At 36.7% G+C, this 22,544-nt stretch overlaps 1 protein-coding gene across 1 annotated transcript in view; it reads left to right on the plus strand.

Annotated features, from left to right (window-relative positions):
• ANKRD31 (ankyrin repeat domain 31) overlaps nucleotides 1-22,544 on the plus strand; it is a 181,860-nt gene that overhangs the window by 119,485 nt on the left and 39,831 nt on the right. The window lies entirely within an intron of this gene.

The raw sequence follows: 22,544 nt of genomic DNA on the forward strand, positions 1-22,544 counted from the left end.
TTTTCACATAGTCCCATATTTCTTGGAGGCTTTGTTTGTTTCTTTTTACTCTTTTTTCTCTAAACTTCTCTTCTCACTTCATTTCATTCATTTGATCTTCAATCACTGATACCCTTTCTTCCACTTGATCGAACTGACTACTGAAGCTTGTGCATATGTCATGTACTTCTCATGCCATGGTTTTCAGCTCCATCAGGTCATTTAAGGTCTTCTCTATGCTGTTTATTCTAGTTAGCCATTTGTCTAATCTTTTTTCAAGGTTTTTAGCTTCTTTGCTATGGGTTCGAACATCCTGTAGCTTGGAGAATTTTGTTATTACCAATCATCTGAAGCCGTCTTCTCTCTACTCGTCAAAGTCATTCTCTGTCCAGCTTTGTTCCATTGCTGGCGATGAGCTCGGTTTCTTTGGAGGAGAAGAGGCGCTCTGATTTTTAGAATTTTCAGCTTTTCTACTCTGATTTCTCCCCTCTTTGTGGTTTTATCTGCCTTTGGTCTTTGTTGATGGTGACGTACAGATGGGGTTTTGATGTGGCTGTCCTTTCTGTTTGTTAGTTTTCCTTCTAACAGTCAGGACCCTCAGCTGCAGGTCTGTTCGAGTTTGTTGGAGGTTCACTCCATACCCTGTTTGCCTGGGTATCACCAGCAGAGGCTGCAGAACAGCAAATATTGCAGAACAGCAAATGTTGCTGCCTGATCCTTCCTCTGGAAACTTCGTCTCAGCGGGTCACCTGGCCATATGAGATGTCAGTCAGCCTCTATTGGGAGGTGCCTCCAAGTTAGGCTACTTGGGGGCAGGGACCCACTTGAGGAGGCAGTCTGTCCATTCTCAGATCTCAAAGTCCATGCTGGGAGAACCACTACTCTCTCTAAGCTGTCAGATAGGGACATTTAAGTCTGCAGAAGTTTCTGCTACCATTTGTTCAACTATGCCTTGCCCCCAGAGGTGGAGTCTACAGAGGCAGGCAGTCCTCCTTTAGCTGCTGTGGGCTCCACCCAGTTCGAGCTTCCCAGCCGCTTTGTTTACCTTCTCAAGTCTCAGCAATGGCGGGCACCCCTCCCCTAGCCTCGCTGCTGCCTTGCAGTTCGATCTCAGACTGCTGTACTAGCAGTGAGTGAGGCTCCATGGGCATGGGACCCTTCGAGCCAGGTGCTCATATAATCATATGTGATTATATAATCATATAATCTTCTGGTATACCGTTTGCTAAGACCATTGAAAAAGCGCAGTATTAGGGTGGGAGTATCCCGAGTTTCCAGGTACTGTCTGTCATGGCTTCCCTTGGCTAGGAAAGGGAATCTCCGACCCCTTGCGCTTCCTGGGTGAGGCAATGCCCAGCCCTGATTTGGCTTATGCTCCGTGGGCTTCACCCACTGTCCATCAAGCCCCAGTAAGATGAACCCGGTGCCTCAGTTGGAAATGCAGAAATCACCCGTCTTCTGCATCGCTCACACTGGGAGCTATAGACTGGAGCTGTTCTTATTTGGCCATCTTGGAACCTCCTCAGTAATATTTATTGGTTTGAAAAAATACTTAAGGAAACCATCAAGAACAATATAAAAAATTCCTTGGATCCCTCATTGATATCTATTTATCCATCTCCATATATTTTACAAGCCTGGCAACTTTTTAATTTAATTTTGTGAAAGGATATTCTTGCTGTTTTCATCCTACACCTAGCCATGTGGAGGATGTTATTACTGAATTTATGATTTGCTAAGAGATGTGAATCAATGATTAAGAATATACTAGAGTGAGTGGGCTAATGTCTGATGTGATTTCTTTTGGCTAAAAGAAACTGTATTAGTTTGTTCTTGCATTGCTATAGAAAACTACCTGAAACTGGGTACTTTATGAAGAAAAAAGTTTAGATTGACTCACAGTTCTGCAAGCTATATGGGAAGCATGGCTGAGGAGACCTCAGGAAACTTAAAATCATGGCGGAAGGTGAAGGGTAGTAGGCCCTTATTCACATGGCAGAGCAGGAGACAGAGAGGGAAGGGAATGATGCTACACACTTTTATACAACCAGATCTTGTGAGAACTCTATCAAGAGACTGCTCTAGGGGGATGGGGCTAAACCATTAGAAACCACCCTCATGATCCAGTCACCTTCCACCAGTCCCCACCTCCAACTCTGGGGATTACAATTCAACATGAAATTTGAGTGGGGAATCAAAGCCAAACCATATTAGAAGCCCTTTGGCCTTTACAGTATTTAAATTTAAAAAGAACAGACAAATTATCAAGATCATATGGTCACAAAATGGAAGAAAGCAAACAGAATTATTAAAGTGATGAACCTGCTGGTTTTTTGTAGAGGGAAAAGGCCACTTAAACCACTTGGCCAGGTGCAGTGGCTCATGCCTGTAATCCCAGCACTTTGGGAGGCTGAGGTGGGTGGATCACAAGGTCAGGAGATTGGGATCATCCTGGCTAACACGGTGAACCCCCATCTCTACTAAAAATACAAAAAAAAAAAATTAGCTGGGTGTGGTGGCATGTGCCTGTAGTCTCAGCTACTTGGGAGACTGAGGCAGGAGAATGGCTGAACCTGGGAGGTGGAGCTTGCAGTGAGCCAAGATTGCGCCACTGCACTCCAGCCTGGGCAACAGAGCCAGACTCCATCTCAGAAAAATAAATAAATAAATGAATGAATAAGTAAATAAATAAATAAAGTGAAACCACTTAATGATCAAAATTTCATAGTGGGAAAATCAGGTTTTTCGACATTAGCCTGAAGAATGCCACATAAAAGAAAAAGGAAATTAATTTTCTTATTTGTGTTTGTGTTGGAGGTCACCAGCTTCACCCCTACCTTTCGACACTTCTTAGAAGGACTTACAGAACTTAGTATATTGTACTCAAGGCTGAGATTTATTACAGCAATGTAATAAGGATACACATCCAGATCATAAGAGAAAAAGACACAGGTAGAACCTGTGAGGTATCAGTTTGAAGGTTTTCTTATGCTCTCTTCCTCATGAAGAGCCACACATGGGAGACTTGTTAGGACTTGCAGAACTTAGTGTGTTGTACTCATGGCTGAGGTTTATTACAGCAGTGTGGTAAGGATACACATCCAGATCATAAGAGAAAAAGACACAGGTAGAACCTGGAGGTATCAATGTGAAGGTTTTCTTATGCTCTCTTCCTCATGAAGAGCTTAATCTTCCCCCAGCAGTGAAAATGTAGCAATATATATGTTATGGTTCCACCCAGGGAAGCTCATTAGAGATTCAGTGCTCAAGATTTTATTGTAGGTACCCTTTGCCTATCGCATACCAAAATCCCAAACTCCCAGAAGCATAAACCACATTGCTTGTGTAGACAGTTTAAGCACAATGAGCCACCCTTATCAGGCAGCGTTTTATATCAGTGTAGTATACTGTTTACAATCCAAGTTCACAGGTGCCAGCTAATGGCCACCCTTGCAAGCAGTCTGTCAGGATGACAGTTTCAGGCCTTCTATGTTAACTCTTTTCTAAACAGTGTTATATTTAGGTTCTAATTGAAATATATACTAATTTCTAGAATAGCAATATGCTGAATAAAGTTTGTTTTATTGGCCTAATTTTTCTGGCAAAGTTGTATGACAGCACATAGGACATCCTTTATCTCACAGTTGAATTTTGCATCATGATGTCAAGGAAGATTGTGAGTGGAAAAAATGTGAACTCAAACTATGTTTTTCCTAGTCTCTCAATAACGACAGTCAACACAGAAGACTTCTGTGACCACATGTGTGAGAGTTTTTCCCTACACCCCAAGCAAGCAATCAGTTCTGTAGCAGATGCCAGCTAGGTGTAACAAAAAGAAAAATGAGACTATTAGAAACAAAAATCAACCAGGTAGATTTAAACCCAGCCTTACAGATAATCATTTTAAATATAAATGACCTAAATGCTCCAATTAAAAAGCAGAGATACACTGGATAAAGAAGCAATACTCAATTAAATGTGGCATACAATAAACTCACTTTAAACATAAAGGCACATAGCCAGGCATGGTGATTCACATCTGTAATCCCAATATTTCGAAAGGCTGAGGTGGGAGGATCATTTGAGCCCAGTAGTTCAAGACCAGCCTGGGCAACATAGTGAGACCCTATCTCTAAAAAGAAAAACAAACAAACAAACCTCTCTCCTCTTCTCTCTCTCTCTGTCTCTCTCTCTGTCTTTGTCTCTCTCTCTCTCTCTCTGTGTGTGTGTGTATGTGCATATGCACAGATAAGTTATAAGTAAATTAAGTTTATGGAAAAACATGTGCTATGCAAACAATAATCAAAAGAAAGAGTGGCTTTGGTAACTGATATGCTTAAGGCTTTGTGTCCCCACCCAAATCTCATCTTGAATTATAATACCCTATAATCCCCATAATCCCCATATGTCAAGGAAGAGACCAGCTGGAGGTAATAGGATCATGGAGGCAGTTTCCTCCATGTTGTTCTCATGATAGTGAGTGGGTTCTCATTAGATCCGATGGTTTTATAAGTGTTTGGTAGTTCCTCCTATGCTCATTCTCCTTCTGCTGCTTTGTGAAGAAGGTGCCTTGCTTCTCCTTTGCTTTCCGCCATAATTGTAAGTTTCCTGAGGCCTCCCTGGCCATGCTGAACTGTGAGTGAATTAAACCTCTTTCCTTTATAAATAACCAGTTTTGAGCAGTTCTTTATAGCAGTGTGAAAACAGATTAATACAGCAACATAAGACAAAGTAAAATTTAAAGCAAGTAATATTTCCAGGGATAAAGAGACATATTTCATAATTATAAAGCAGATGGTTCACCAGAAAGACATAACAATTCTAAAAGTGTGTGAACAAGAAAAGAAATTTCAAATACATGAATAAATAGAATGGAAATGAAAATAAACAAATTCACAATTATAGTTGGAGACTGCAATTCTTTTAATAAATGATTTGTGAAGTGTACACCCAGGATATAGAAGGCTTGAACAATATTATCAGCCGTGTTACCTACTTGACATTTGTTGAAGATGCCAACAACAATGGCAGAAAATCTATTCTTTTCAAGAGCTTACAGAACATTCACCAATATAGACCACATGTTGGACCATAAAACAAGTTTTAATAAATTTAAGATACATGAAATCATACAAAGTATGTTCTTTCACCAAAATGAAATGCAATGACTAATTAGTAACCAAAAGATTTCTAGGAAATCCCAACATATTTAGAAATTAAACTGTATACATCTGAATAACTCATGGATCACAGAAGAAATCACAAGAGAAATTAGTAAGTATTTTGAACTGAATTAATATATCAAAATTTATGGGATTTAATGAAACTAGTATTTATATGGAAATGTAAAACTTCAGTGCTTATGTTAGAAAAAAATATAAATTCAGTGACTTCAGGTTTGACCTTACAAAGCTTGAAAAACAAAAGAGGAGTAAAATAAGTAGAGACAACATAAATCAATGAAATATAAAACAGACAATAGAGAAAATTAACAAATGCAAAAGTTATTCTTTGAAAAGATGAATAAAATTTATAAACCTTTTGCCAGATTTTAAACAAGACCTAAAGAAGACATAGATTACCAATATCAAGAATTAGGGGACATCACTATAGATCACACAGAAAATAAAAAGTTAAAAAGGGATTATTATTACAACCTTATGCCAATAAATTTAACAACTTAAATAAAATGGGCAAATTCCTTGAAAGCACCTACCAAAGCTTACCCACAAAGAAAAAAATAGCCCTTATAACCCTATATATATGAAAGATAATGAGTTGGTGGTTTAAAAACCTTTTCAAAAAGGATATTCCAGGTGCAGGTAGTTTCACTGATAAATTTTACCAATAACTGAGGAAGAAACAAATGAGCCGTACACAAACTCTTCCAGAAAAGTAAAAAGGATGCACTTCCCAAGTGATTTTATGAGGCTAGCATTATTTTTATACCAAAACCAGCCAAAGGCATTACAAAAACCCAAAACTACAGACCAATATCCTTTAAGGACACAGATGCAAAAATCCTTAAAATATTAACATGTTGAATCCAGTAATATATACATACAAATATTACATGACCAAATGGAGTTAGTCCCAGAATATGATTAGTTTATTATTCCAAAATCAATGTGGTTTGCCAAATTAACAGATTAAAAATGAAAAACTACTTCATTTCAATACATGCAGAGAAGGCACTTCAAAAAAGTTAGTATTCATTCATGATTAAAAGAAAAAAAGCTCAGTAAACCAAGAATAGACGTATCCTTCCTCAATCTGATAGACAGCACTGTCAAAAAACCTACAGATGACATCAGACTTAATGGTAGAAGATGGAATTTTTTCCCCTAATATCAAGAATATAACAAAGATGTCGCCCTCACTTCTTTTATTATTATTATTTTACTTTTGGGATACCTGCAGAACATGCAGGTTTGTTACATAGGTATACACGTGTCATGGTGGTTTTCTGCACCGATCAACCCATCATCTACATTTCTCCTAATGCTATCCCTCCCCTAGTCCCTCACCCCCTGACAGCCCCCAGTATGTGATGTTCCCTTCCCTGTGTCCATGTGTTTTCATTGTTCAGCTCCCACTTATGAGTGAGAACATGTAGTGCTCTCACCACTTCTAATCAATATTATGCTAAAGTTTCTAGCCAGTGCAGTAATGGAAGAAAAATAAATAAAAGACACACATGTATTTGGAAAGTGAAAAGTAAAGCTGTCTTTGTTTCATGTAATATGACAATGAAAAACTGCTTCTATTTCATATGACATGATAAAATAATTTACTAGAATTAATAAATGAATCTAACAAGGACTCAACTGTATTTCTCCTTACCAGCAATGAACAATTGGAAGTTGAAAATTTTAAAATACCATTTATCATTATATCAAAAATATTAAATAATTGGGGATAAATGTTACTAAATATGTCCAAGACCTTTACACCTTTACACTGAATACTTCAAAACATTGTTGAGAGTAATTAAAGATGACCTAAATAAATGAAGTGATATATTGTGTGGCTTAGACGACTCAGTATTTTTCACATGTCATTTCTACCCAAGTTGATCTATAGATTCAGTACAAATACAGTAGTCTTAACAGGAATTTTTGTAGAAATTGTTAGGCTAATTCTAAAATTGATAGAGAAATCAAAATAGCTTAAAATAGCTGAGGCAAATTTGAAAAAGAATAATATTGGAGGATTTATATTACCTATAGTGTGAAGATATGTATTCCATAGCTATAGTAATCAAGACAGTATGTTACTAGCATAAATTAGATTAGGATTTCTCAACCTTGACATAAATGACATTTGGGGCTGGATATTTCTTTCTTAAAGAGTGCTGTCCTGTACTTATAGGATGTCTCACAGCTTCTCTGACCTCTACTCACTAGATGCCAGAAGCACCCATATTCTCTAGTTGTGACAACCAAAAAATGTCTCTAGACATTCCTGAATTTATCCTAGGGGACAAAAATCATCCGCAGTTCAGGAGCACTGAGTTTTACTTGTAGAACAATTGAACAAAATAAAAGAATTGAGAAATAGACCCTCATATATGTCCTCAGTTGATTTTTTTTTTTTTTTTTTTTTTGAGACGGAGTCTCACTTTGCTGCCCAGGTTGGAGTGCAGTGGCGCAATCTCTGCTTCCTGCAAGCTCCGCCTCCTGGGTTCAGGTGATTCTCCTGCCTCAGGCTCCTGAGTACCTGGGACCACAGGCACACACCACCACACCCAGCTAATTTTTTTGTATTTTTAGTAGAGATGGGGTTTCACCATATTGGCCAGGCTGGTCTTGAACTCCTGACCTCAGTTAATCTGCCTACCTCGACCTCCCAATCAGTTGATTTTTAACAATGGTGCAAAGGCAATTCAATACAGAAAGTATACTCTTTCAACAAATGGAATTGAAATCCTTGGATTTCCATTTTTTAAAATGAACCCTTAATTTTCATCATATATAAAATTAAAACTTTGTATATATAAAATTAAAATGGATCATAGCCCCCAAGCCCAGTTCTCCATCTGCCACACCCCTCAGGGCCTAAGCACACCATACAGGGGTGGGGGAATCACCATGCCCCATCCACCCTTGTTGGCACCAGAGCATTCCTCCTGGGGGCCTAAGGACAGGCTGATCCAACATACCACTACCACTGTAGCTAGCATTCACTCAGAGATAGCACCTGTGGGTCTGGGGACTGGCCCACCCCTCCCATCATAGCCACCAACAGCAGCATAGATGGCTTGGGAGCCAGAGGATTGTCCTGCCACTGCTGCTGCCATCACCCATGCCATGCTCACTGCCCAGGGGCCTGAAGATTCTCCCACCTGCAAAACCCACCACTGTTACTGCCAGCACCCAAGCAAGCTGCTTAAAGGCCCAAGAATTGGTCCACCTGGATTCACTAACACTGATGCCAGCATATACCTTTCTGGGGCCCAAGGACAGGCATGCTCAGTCCACTGTTGTCACCCATGGGACTAGAGGACAGGCCCACCTGGTGTCCCTGTCTTCAGAAAAACTTCTCCACAGCTCCCACTAACAGTTGCTCCCTAAACCACTGAGGAAATTACAGACACCACTGACACTATTTACAAGTAAAGAAATCCTATAGAAACCACACTACATCACATATCTAGAATCAAAGCCAAAATGCCTTGCCCGGGCAACACAATAGGAACACATCTTTAGGAAAAAGTCCTCTTCTATGAAAGCAAATTCAAAAAATTGAAGAAGTAGCTGTTAGAACAGGTGCACAGGTGTTAATGTAAGGACACAAGAAATGTGAAAAAGCAAGGAAGTATGGCACCTCCAAAGGGACACAATAATTCTCCAGCAACAAATTCCCAGTGAAAAAGAAATTCATAAAGTCCCAGCAAAAGAGTTCAGAATAATAAGAAGCTCAGTGAGATTCAAGAGAATTTTTTAAAAATACAAAGAAATAAGAAAAACTCAGGATATGAATGAAAAATTTAACAGATAGATATTGTTTAAAAAAAAAAAAAAAAGAACCAAATAGAAATTCTGGAACTGAAGGATTCATATAATGAAACACAAAATGCATTCAAAAGTTTCAACAATAGACTATATCAAGCAGAAGAAAGAATTTCAGAACTTGAAGATAGGTATTTTGAAATGACTTTGTTAGATAAAAATAAATAAATAAGAATTTTAAATAGTGAACAAAGGCTACATGATATATGGGGCACCATGAAGTGACCAAACATTTGAATTTTCAGCATTCTAGAAGGAGAAAAGAAAATGAAAGGGACAGAAAATCTATTTAATGAAATAATAGCTGAAAAGTTCCCCAGTCTAGCAAGAGATTTAGACATCCAGACACAGGAAGCAAAGCAATCCCCAGATAGAGACAATTCAAAAGGGTCTTCTCTACAGCAATTATAGTTAAACTGTCAAAAGTCAGAGAGAGAAAATTCTAAAAGTAGCAAGAAAAATACATATAGTCACTTAAGAGAACCTTCATCAGACTAACAGTGGATTTCTCAGCAGAAACCTTACAGGTCAGGAGAGAACAAGATGATATATTCCAAGTGATAAAAGAAAAAAAAATACTGTCAACCAAGGACACTATGTTCAGCCAAGTTGTCCTTCATGAATGAGGAAGAAATAAAGTCTCCCAGACAAGCAAAAGCTTGGGAAACTCATCACAACTAGACTGGCCCTACACTTGGAAGCAAAGGATAATATCTACTATCATGAAAACATATGAAAGTATAAACAAAACCCACTGGTAGAGCAAACACAAATAAGGAAGAAAATGGACTTTAATGTTACCACTACAGAAAACCGCCAAACCTCAATGATAAATGAAAGAAAAGGAAGGAAGAAAGGAAGGAAGGAAAGAAGGAAGGAAGGAAGGAAGAGAAAGAAATCGAAAAAAGATATATGAAACCATAAATCAATTAATAAAATAAGAATAAGCCCTCACATATAAATAATAACCTTGTATGTAAAAGGATTAAATTTTCCACTTACAAAATATAGACTGGTTGAATGGATTTCTTAAAAAAAGGAAAAATTTACCCAATGATACACTGCTTACAAGAAACTCATTTCACCTATAAAGACACATAGACAGAAAGTAAAGGAAGGCAAAAAATATCCAATGCAAAAAATATCCAATGCAAATATCCAATGCAAAATGAAAAGCAGGCAGGAGTAGCTATACTTATATCAGATAAAACAGACATTAAGTCTAAAACAGCAAAAATACACAAAGAAGGTCATTATGTAATGATAAAGGGATCAATTCAGCAAGAGGATGTAATAATTCTAAACACATATGTGCCCAACACTGGGGCATGCCGATATATAAAGCAAAAATTATTAGATCTAAAAGATATAATTCAATACGATAATAGTTGGGGACTTCAAGACTCTACTCTCAGCATAGGATAGATTATCTAGACAGAAAACTAATAGAGAAGCATTGGATTTAAGCTGAATTTTAGACCAAATGAACATTTACGGAACATTTCATCCAATAGCTAGAGAATACACATTGTTCTTGTGAACACATGGGACATGCTCCAGGATAGACCATATGTTGGGACACAGAAAAAATCACAACAAATTTTTAAAAAGTGAAATCATATCAAATATTTTCTCAAACCACAATGGAATAAAACTAGAAATCAATAACAAGAGGAACTTGGAGATGGTACACATACATAGAAATTAAACAGCATGCTCCTGAATGACTATTAGGTCAAAGAAGAAACTAAGAAGGAAATAAAAAATTTCTTGAAAGAAATGAAAATTGAAATACAACATACCAAAACTTAAGAATAGCTAAAGCAGTGCTAAAAAGGAAGTTTATAACACATTCTATCCATGTAACCAGATATCACATAGTTCCCATAAAGATGTACAAATATTGCATATCCATTATAAATAATGGATCACAGACCTAAATGTAAGAGTTACAATTTCCTAGAAGAAAACATAAGAGAAAACAGTGATTTTGAGGTAGGCAAGGATTTCTTAAGTAGGACATAAAGGACATGAATTCTAAGTGATAAATATTGATAAATTAGACTTCATAAAAATTAAAAACTTGTTCTTCAAAAACACTGTTAAGAAAATAAAAAGGCAGTGACTTCTGGTTCCAAAATGGTGACATGGAAGCAAGCTGACTTTATTCCTTAGCACAGAAAGCCAAAAACAAATATACAGTGCCAAGATTTTCACCAGTAATACCCCGTAACTCAAATATGAAGATGAAACAGTTCCCAGGGCCACAGAGATATGAAAAAACTCCAAGCAGGCAGAAGGCAGTAAGATAATTGGACTTGTGTGTCTGCCATACCCCTCTCTTCAATTTGCCAAGTAGTAAGCACACGAAAACTTCCCCCCAGATCACAGCTTCTATGCTGAATAAAGTGAAACTGAATTGGACAACCAGTTTCTCCACCATTTTGGATTTTTTTGGCAGGAGACCTGTCCCTCCTTCAACCCACAGGAAGCATTGGGAGTGCATGAAGGGAAAAATGTTCTTGAGAACAGCCAGAGGCAAAGTTAGGGTGGGGCAGAGGTGGGACTACCATTGCCAACCCTGGAAACTCCACTCTATAACTTGGCCAAAGGAGATGCCAAATCAGAGTGACCGTTCAGCAGCACCACCTTCTGCCTTCTGTAGAAGATTTATTCCACAGTTTTCTTGGGTACAACCCCCTAGCCAGCCTTTCTACACTACTGGATGTCTCCTTTGGGACCTTACCCATTTGAGACAGGTGACACTCTGATTGTGTTCTTCAACTGAGTCAAACCTGGACATAAAGTGCTGGTGCTGAAAAGAAAGCAGAGAACTAGATGGAATAAATGAAAGAAAATTAACAGGTAAATTACAAGGAATCTCTAATCAAACATATGCAATAAATAGCAAAGTAAATCAGATAGAGAAAACTGGAATAAATAATCCTTCAAAGCAAAGATAGACATACATCTACAAGAAGCAGCAGCAAACAGGCAAACATGATCTCTTCAAACAGACAAAGCAAGGAACCAGTGACTGACCCTAATGAGACAACAATATGTGAACTCTCTGACCAAGAATTCAAAATAGCAGTTTAAAAGAAACTCAGTGATCTCCGAGATAACACAGAAAAGCAATTCATGAATTTAATATAGAAATATGACAGAGATTGAAACAAATTTTTACACCAAACAGAAATCTTGGAACTGAGAAATACATTTGCTGACCTGAAAATTTTGTTAGAGACTCTTGGCAGCAGAATGGATCAAGCAAAGGAAAGAAGCAGTGAGCTCAAAGACTGGCTACTTGAAAATACACAGAGAAAAAAGAATGAAAAGGAATGAAGATCATCTACAAAATATAGAAAATTACCTTACAGAATGGGGGAAAATATTTGCAAGCTATTCACCTGACTGCAAATAAAATAATCAACAAATGGGAGCGACAATTGACAGAATGGGAGGGTATATTTGCAAGCTATCTGAGGAGAGATTAATACCAGAATATATAAGCTCAACCAACTCAGCCAAAAAAAAAAAGAAAAGCAAATTATCTGATTTTAAAATGGGTAAAAGATCTGAGTAGATGTTTTTCAAAAGAAGACATACAAATGGCTAACAGGTATATGAAAAGATGCTCAGCATTACTGATTATCAGAGGAATACAAATTGAAACCACAAAGGATGTCATCTTACCCCAATTAAAGTGGATTTTGTCAAAAAGGGAATAACAGATGCTGGTGATGATGTGGAGAAAGGTGAATTCTCATACACTGTCAGTGGGAATGTAAATTAATATAGCCACTATGGAAAACTAGAGGTTCCTTGAAAAACTAAAAATAGAACTACCATATGATCCAGCAATTCCACTACTGGGTGTATATCCAAAAGAAAGAAAACCAATACATTGAAGCAATATCTATACTCCCATGTTTATTGCAGCACTCTTCACAATAGCCAAAATATGGAATCAACCTAAGTGCCCACCAGTGGATAAATGGTTAAGGAAAATATGGTATCTTTCATTTTTGCCAATCTATGTGATAGCCAAAATATGGAATCAACCTAAGTGCCCACCAGTGGATAAATGGTTAAGGAAAATATGGTATATATACACAACAGAATACTATTTAGCTATAAAAATGAAGGAAATTCTGTCATTTGCAGAAACATGGATGGAATTGGAGGTTATTGTGTTAAGGGAAATAGGCCAAGCACAGAAAAACAAATACTGCAGGTTCTCACTTCTGTTTGGGAGCTAAACAAGTGGAACTCATGAAGATAGATTGGTGGTTACCAGAGTCTGGAAAGTATGGGTTGGGGTGGGGATGAAGAGAGGTTGATTAACGGGTATGGACATACAGTTTGATAGAAGAAATAAGACCTAGTGTTTGAAAGATCAGTAGGGTGACTATAGTTTACAGTAACCTGTTGTATATTTCAAAATAGCTACAAGAAATTAAAATGTTTCTAGCATAAAGAAAAGACAATTTTTAAGGTGATACACAGCCCAATTACACTGATTTGACCTTTACAGATTATATAAATGTATTAAACTATCACATGTACCCTAAAAATATGTACATCTATTATGTATCAATAAAAAATAAAATTAATAAAGAAAAACTCTCACATTTACCCTGAAAATATGTACATCTCTTATGTATCAATAAAAAATAAAATTAATAAAGAAAAGAAAAAGATGAACTCTGATTGAGAGAACATATATCTCCCATAACATACATCTGCTAAAGGACTTGTATCCAGAATGTACACAGAACTGTTAGAACTCAAACAACCCAATAAAAAGTGGGCAAAAGATTAGGACATTTCACCCAAGAAGATACATGAATGGCAAATAAGCACTTAAAAAAGATTCTCAGCAGGCTGATTATGGTGGCTCACTCCTGTAATCCCAGCACTTTGGGAGGCCAAAGTGAGTGGATCGCCTGAGGTCAGGAGTTCAAGACCAGCCTGCCCAACATGGTGAAACCCCATCTCTACCAAAAATACACAAATTAGCCAGGCATGGTAGGGCACACCTGTAATCCCATCTACTCGGGAGGATGAGGCAGGAGAATCACTTGAACCCAGAAGGTGGAGGTTGCAGTGAGCCGAGATGGCACCACTGTACTCCAGCCTGGGTAACAGAGCGGATTCTGTCTTAAAAAAAAAAAAAAAAAAAAAAAAAAAAGAGAGATGCTCAGCATCATTAGTCATACCCTCTGGAATGGCTAAAATTTAAAAGACTGAAAATACCAAGTATTGGAGAGATTGCTAGTAGAAATGCAAAATGGAACATTTGGAAAAACAATTTGGCAATTTTTGTTACATGAAATATATTACATAGTTACAAAGTATTGGACCACCCCTTGGTGTTTATTTATCTAAGATAAATGAAAGCTTTTTGTCCACACAAAGACTTGTACTAGAATGTGGATAGCAGCTTTATTCATAATAGCCTCTAACTGGAAGGGACCCTAAATATCTATCAACTGATAAATGAATAATTAAGTTGTTAAAAGGAACAAACTTTTTTTTTTGAGATGGAGTCTTGTTCTGTCACCCATATTGGGGTGCAGTGTCACATTCTCTGGTCATTGCAACCTCTGCCTCCCAGGTTCAGACAATTCTCCTGCTTCAGCCTCCCAAGTAGCTGGGATTACAGGCCTGTGCCACCAGGCCCAGCTAATTTTTGTAGTTTTAGTAGAGACGAGGTTTCAGCATGTTGGCCAGGCTGGTCTCGAACGCCTGACCTCAGGTGATCCACCCGCCTTGGCCTCCCAAAGTGCTGGGATTACAGGTGAGAAACAAACTGTTGATATACACGACAATATGGGTGAATCTCAAAATCATCATGCTAAGTCAAAGAGACCAGACACAAAAACTACATTCTGAGCTCATTCATGTGAAATTCTACAAAAAGCAAAATGTAAAGCAATAGAGGCAGATCATTGGTTCCCAGAGACCAAAGAGTCTTGGTAAGTGATTGACTGCAGAGGGGCAGAAAGGATTTTTTGTGATGGTAGAATGTCTCTAAGTCATTATTGTAGTAGTGATCACTTCAGTAAGGCTTTTTTTTTTTTTTTTTTTTTTAAACAAATTAAAGGCCTATTTCTTGGTCACATAATCTTTGCCAAGCTCTTTGGCCCTCAGGCCCACTCCATCGTGTTATCTGGAGCTCCCTCCCAACTTTAGCTTTAGCTTTTCCTGTTTAGTGCCTTTTTACCCTGTTGCTGTTTAGACTTTTCCTGTGGATGACTATTACTGAAAAACACTATTCAGGATCCCATTCTCTCTGAGCTGAGTTCTCTGTGTTCTCCATACTAATACATTAAGTGCATCTTTTTTAGTATATTAAAGTCAAGGCCTAGAGAAGGTCTCATCTTAACACACTGGAAAAATAGTCATTTTTAATATAGCATATGTTTTTAAGAGTCTAGAAGTTTACTTTTCTGAAATTCACTTTCAGTCTCTTCCATATCATGTTTGAAATAAATTTCTGCAGATTAAGGCCTACATCTCCAGTTTGCTAAATTAATCTCAGGATGGTCTCAGGAATCTGTGTTTTGAAAGAATCCAACAAGTGATCTTACTGATCAATCAGGCTTAGAAACTACTGGATTGAGGTAGTTTCTGACTCTATCTTTTAAAAACAGATGAATAAAATCTTAATAAAAATCTTAATAAATAGATAAAGTATTTTATCTTTTCATACCTTTACTCAGACTCACTAAGGTGTACAAATGCAGATTTTATCAGACGTCTTTGCAGAATACTTTTTCACATGCCATTATCTGCTGTCTCTCACTACTACAGTTGATCTTTTCACTCTCTAAAGGAAAGCAGGGTATTATCTAGCTAGTTTTATTAGGAGACTACTATGTGCCAGACATTTTACAAGGGCTCACTATTTAATTCTCATAGATGATAAAAATGAAGTTAGAGACGATGATAAGTAACTTGGCCAAGGATGTAGCTAATAAGTACCAGGGGTGAGGTTTGTGCTTGGCTTTAAAACAAGGGTATTTTTCTTTTTAAATATATTTGTATAAATTTAAAGAGTACAAGTGCAGTTTTGTTAAATGGATATATTGAGTAGGGATATATTCTGGGCTTTTAGTGTAACCATCACTCAAATAGTATACCTTGCACTCATTAATTAATTTCTCATCCCTGAACCCCCTCCCACTCCCTACCCTTCTGAGTCTCCAGTGACTATAATTCCACACTCTGTCCATGTGTACACATTATTTGGCTCTTACTTATAAGTGAGAACATCCAGTATTTGACTTGTCCCTGAGTTGTTTTCACTTAACAACATGGATGGCCTCCAGTTCCATCCATGTTGCTGCAAAAGACATGATCCCATTCTTTGTTATGGCTGAATAGTATTCCAGTGTGTGTGTGTGTGTATTTACCACATTTTATTTATCCAGTCATCCACTGATGGACACTAAGGTTGATTCCATATCTTTGCTATTGTGAATAGTGTTACAGTAAATATTTGAGTACAAGTATCTTTTTAATATGATGATTACTTTTCCTGTGGGTATATACCCAGTAGTGAGATTGCTGGATTGAATGGCAGTTCTATTTTTAGTTCTTTGGGAAATCTCCATACTGTTTTCCGTAGAGGTTGTACTAATTTGCATTCCCACCAACAGTGTATAAGCATTTCCTTTTCTCCACATACTCATCAACATCTGTTATTTTTTGTCTTTTTAATAATAGGCATTCTATTGGCATAAGATGGTATCTTAATGTGGCTTTAACATTTCTCTGATGATTAATGATGTTGAGCATTTTTTCATATGCTTGTTGGTCATTCGTGGGTCTTCTTTTAAGAAATGTCTATTCGTGTCTTTTGCCAGTTTTTTAATAGGGCTATTTGTTGTTTTGTTATTGTTGTTGAGTTGTTTGAGTTCCTTGTAAATTCTGGAAATTAGTTCTTGTAGGATTCATAGTTTGCAAATATTTTCCCCCAATCTGCAGGTTGTCTGTTCACTTTTTAAATTATTTCCTTTTCCATGCAGGTGCTTTTTAGTTTAATATAGTTCCATATGTCTGTTTTTGATTTCGTTGCTTATGGTTTCAAGGTCTTATGAATTCTTTGCCTAGACAAATGTCAAGAAGAGTTTTCCCTAAGTTTTCTTGTAGAATTTTTATAGTTTCAGATCACAAATTTAAGTCTTTTATTTGTCTGTATTTGATTTTTTAATATGATTTGAGACTTTCTTCCACATATGACAATCCAATTTTCCCAACACCATTTATTGAAAAAGATATCTTTTTCCTAGTGTATGTTCTTGTCACCATTGTCAAAGATCAGTTAGCTATAGATATGTGGCTTTATTTCCGGGTTCTCTATTCTTTTACATTGATCTATGTGTCTGTTTTTATGCCAGTACCATGCTGTTTTGATTATTATAACCTTGCAGTATAATTTGAGGTCAGGTAATATGCTCTCTCTAGCTTTGTTCTATTTGCTTAGGATTGTTTCTGCTATTTAGGCTGTTTTTCGGTTCCATATGAATTTTAGGATGGTTTTTTTCTCATTCTGTGGAAAGTGATGTTGGCATTTTGGTAGGAATTGCATTGAATCTGTAGATTGTTTTGGCAGTATTCTCATTTTAATTATATTAATTCTTCTGATTCATGAACATGAAATGTTTTTCCATCAGCTTGTGTCACCTGAAATTTCATTCGTCAGTGTTGTAGTTTTCCTTCTTTCACCTCCTTGGTTAACTATATTCCTAGGTATTTTATTTTATTTTTTGTAGCTATTGTAAATGGGATTGCCTTCTTGATATGGTTTTCAGCTTGATTATTATTGGTGTATAGAAATGACACTCATTTTTGAATATTGATTTTGTATTCTGAAACCTTAGTGAATTCAATTATCAAACCTAAGAATTTTTTGGAGGAGTCTTTAGGGTTTTCTAGGTTTAAGAGCATATTGTCAGTGAACAGAAATACATTATTTCTGACTTCTTCTTTTCCAACTTGGATGCCTTTTCTTTCTTCCTTTTGCCTGATTGCTCTGGCTAGGACTTCGAGTACTAAGTTGAATAGGAGTGGTGAAAGTGGGCATTCTTGCCTTATTCTAGTTCTTAGGGGAATTGTTTTCAACTTTTCCCAACTCAGTATGATATTGGCCATAGGTTTGTTGCATATGGCCTTTATTATTTTGAGGTATGTTTTTTCTACTTTGCCTAGTTTGTTGAGAGCTTTTATCATGAGGGGATGTTCAATTTTATCAAATGCTTTTTCCACATCTATTGAAATGATTATGTAATTTTTGTCTTTACCTGTGTTTATGTAATGAAACATATTTATTGATTTGTATATGTTGAGCCATCCTTGCATCCCTGGAATACAACCCACTTGGTCATGGTGTGTTATCTTTTTGATGTGCTGGTGGATTCAGTTTGCTAGTATTTTGTTGAGGATTTTTGCATCTATCTTCATCAGGGATATTGGTCTGCAGTTTTTTTTGTTTGTTTGTGTTCTCGTCAGACTTTGGTGTCAGGGTGATACTGGCTTCGTGTAATGAGCTAGGGAGGATTCTCTCCTGCTCAGTTTTTTTGGAACAGTTTCAGTAAAATTGGTACCAGTTATTCTTTGTATGTTTGATAGAATTTGACTGTGAGTTCATCTTGACCTAGTCTCTTTTTTTTTGTTGGGAGGATTTTTGTTATTGGTCTGTTGAGGATATCTAGTTCTTCATGGTTCAGTCTTATGAGGTTTTATGTTTCCAGGAATTTATCCATTTTCTCTAGGTTTTTTAGTTTGTGAGTGTATGGTAGAGTCTGATGATCTTTTGTATCTCTGTGGTGTCAGTTACAATGTCTTCTTCATTTCTTGTTATGTTTATTTAGATATTCTTTCTTCTTGGTTAGTCTAGATAGCAGTTTATCAACTTGTTTATCTTTTCAAAGAACTGACTTTTCAATTCAGTGATCCTTTGTTTTTGTTTTGTTTTGTTTGGTTTGTCTCCATATCATTTAGTTATACTCTGATCTTTGTTATATTTTTTCTTCTGCTAGCTTTGGGTTTGTTTTTTTCTTGTTTTTCTAGTTTCTTGAGGTATGACGTTAGGGTGTTAATTTGTAATCTTTCTATTCTTTTGATGTAGGCATTTGATGCTATAAAACTCCCTCTTAGCACTGCTTTGGCTGTATCCCAGAGGTTTTGGTAATTCTGTCTCCATTTTCCTTTGTTTCAAAAAAATTTTTTGAATTCTTTCTTAATTTTGTCATTGACCCAAAGATTATCTAGGAGTGTGTTGTTTAATTTCATGTATTTGTACAGCTTTGAGAATTCCTCTTGATATTGATTTCTAGTTTTATTCCATTGTGTTCTGAGAAAATACTTGATGTAATTTCAATTTTTTTCAAATTTATTGAGGCTAGTTTTGTGGCTTAACATATGGTCTATTTGGGAGAATGTTTCACGTGCTGATGAGAAGAATGTATATTCTGTGATGTTGGATAGAATGTTCTGTAAGTGTCTATTAGGTCCATTTGGTCTAAAGTTCAATTTAACTCCTGTGTTTCTTTCTTGATTTTCTGTCTCAGTGATCTGTCTAGTGCTGTGACTGGGGTGTTCAAGTGCCCCAGTATTATTGTATTGCTATCTGTATCTTTCTTTAGGTTTGGTTTAGTAACATTTGTTTTATGAATCTGGGTGCTCCAGTTTGAGTACCTATGTATTTAATATTATTATATCCTTTTGTTAAATTGATATCACCCTTTATCATTAGATAATGATCTTTGTCTCTTTTTATACTGTTTTTGATTTGAAGTTGGTTTAATTTGTTATAAGTATAGCTACTCCTGCTTACTTTGGTTTTCATTTGCATAGAATATCATGTTCCACCCCTTTATCTTTGTTTGTTTGTTTGTTTGTTTGTTTTTGACAGAGTCTTACTCTGTCACCAGGCTGGAGTGTAATGACACAATCTTGGCTCACTGCAACCTCTGCTTCCCGGATTCAAGTGATTCTCCTGCCTCAGCCTCCTGAGTAGCTGGGATTACAGGTGTGCGCCACCACACTTGGCTAATTTTTGTACTTTTAGTAGAGAAGGGGTTTCACCATGTTCATCAGGCTGGTCTCAAACTCCTGACCTCATGATCCACCTGTCTCGGCCTCCCAAAGTGCTGGGATTACAGGCATCAGCCACTGTGCCCTTTATCTTTCATCTATGTGTCTTTACCAGTAAAGTGAGTTTCTTGTAGACAGCATATAGTTGGTTCATTTAAAAAATCTGTTCTGCCTATCTTTATCTTTTAAGTGGAGCATTTAATTCACTTACATTCAAGGTTAATATTGATACATGAGGTTTTCTTCCTGTCATGTTGTTATCACTAGTTGTTTTATGAATTCTTCGTTTCTTCATTTTTTTTCTTCTGTGTCTTTGTGATTTGGTTCAGTTTTTTCTTTATGCTATGCTACCTCTAGGCTAGTAGAAAAACTAAGAGATTATCCTTAATAATTTCTACTGGCCCATTTGCTCCTAAATTTATCTGCCTCTTTATCCTTGGACATAAGCAGAAAGATTAAAAAAATACTTTTTCCACTGGCATATAGTATGTCTCCATTTTAACAAAATCCTGACCATCTTTTCCTAACTAGAAGGTTTTTCAAGGGTGAGTTACTTGCTTGCTTTTTGCAAGTGGGATCATTGTTTTTCACTAATTGACTTATACTATAATTCATTTTTTTGAGACAAGGTCTTGCTCTGTCACCCAGGCTAGGGTATCACTGCTCACTGAAGCCTCAGCCTCCCAGGGTCAAGTGATCCTCCAGCCCCAACCTCTCAAGTAGCTGAGACTAGAAGTGTGTGCCACCACACCCAGCTAATTTTTAAATTTTTTACAGAGAAAAGGCCTCACTATGTTACATAGGCTGGTCTCGAACTCCTGGGCTCAAGCAATTTCCTGCCTCAGCCTCCCAAAGTGCTGGGATTATAGGCATAAACCACTGTCCCTGGCTGACTTATACCTTAATCCAGTTAATAACCATTCTTTACTTTGGTCAATTATAAATTTATTTTTAATACACAATTTAAGAGTTACTCAGAGCAACCTTATTTATATTAGAAATTTTTTTCTCCTGAAAATATCACATCCTCTTTGACCTTAGTTTCCTTTTACCTAAAATGATGGGGTTTCTAAGTTTCCCTCTATCTTTAATATTCTGTGAAGTTTGTCATTTAGTATACAAGTGGCCAACAAACATGAAAAAAAAAGTTCAGTACCACTAATCATCAGAGAAGTGCAAACCAAAGCCAGAGTGAGATATCATCTCACACCAGTCAGAATGGTTATTATTTAAAAGTCAGAAAAGAACAGATGCTGGTAAGGTTGTGAAGAAAAGAAAACACTTATACACTGTTGGTAGGAATGTAAATTAGTTCAACTACTGTGGAAACAGTTTGGAGATTTCTCAGAGAACTTGGAACTACCATTCAACCTAGCAATTCCATTACTGGGTATGTACCCAAAGGAAAACAAATTGTTCTACCAAAAGACACATACACTTGTGTGTTAATTGCAGCAGTATTCACAATAGCAAAGACATTAAATCACCCAAAGTGACCATCATTGGTGAACTGGATAAATAAGATGTGGTACACATATACCATGGAATACTATGCAGCCATAAACAAAAACAAAATCATGTCCTTTGCAGCAACATGGATGCAGCTGGAGGCTATTATTCTGAGTGAATTAATGCAGGAACAGAAAAATCAAATACCACATTTTCTCACTTATAAATGGCAGGTAAATATTGGGTACACATGATCATAAAGATGAGAACAGTAGATACTGAGACTACTAGAGAGCGGAGAGAGGGAGGAGGGCAAGAGCTGAAAAACTCTCTGTTGAGTACTGTGCTTACTACCTGGGTGATGGGATGATTCATACCCCAAACCTCAGCATCATGCAATATACCCATGTAGTAAATCTGCACATATATCATTTGAATCTAAAATAAAAGTTGAAATTATTTCCTTAAAGTTTGTTATTTAGGACACATATTTCTGTATGGAGAATATTGAAATGGGTATTAGGTTTCTAGGCTAGTTCATAAAACAAGTAGTGTACATAAAATATTGTCCAAATAGAATGTTATTCAAGTATGTCTAATCACAAATTATAATGTTGTTTGTAATATAGCCGCGAAGCAACTCTTACCCCACTTTTATACCCTATCCTCCAGCAGCTTGGAGAAGGACAAGAAGCTGTGTTAGAGAGATAGATTAAATCCTTCCGGGTGTCAGAAATTCCATATTAAGATGCAAGTGGCTTAATCTGCACAACATCTAGATCTGTGCTGCCCAATATGGTAGCTACTAGCTACTTTTGCTATTTAAATTTAAATTAATTAAATAAAAAATTAATTTCTTCAGTCACATTAGCCACATTTCAAATGCTCAAAAGCCACATGTGATTAGTAGTTACCTTATTGGACAGAGCAGATATAGAACATTTTATTATTACAGAAAATTCTACTGGGCAGTTACTGATCTAGAACTGAACCTCCCTA

This window comes from Mandrillus leucophaeus, unplaced genomic scaffold (genome assembly GCF_000951045.1).
Source record: "Mandrillus leucophaeus isolate KB7577 unplaced genomic scaffold, Mleu.le_1.0 Scaffold114, whole genome shotgun sequence".
NCBI classification, from domain to species: Eukaryota; Metazoa; Chordata; class Mammalia; order Primates; family Cercopithecidae; genus Mandrillus; species Mandrillus leucophaeus.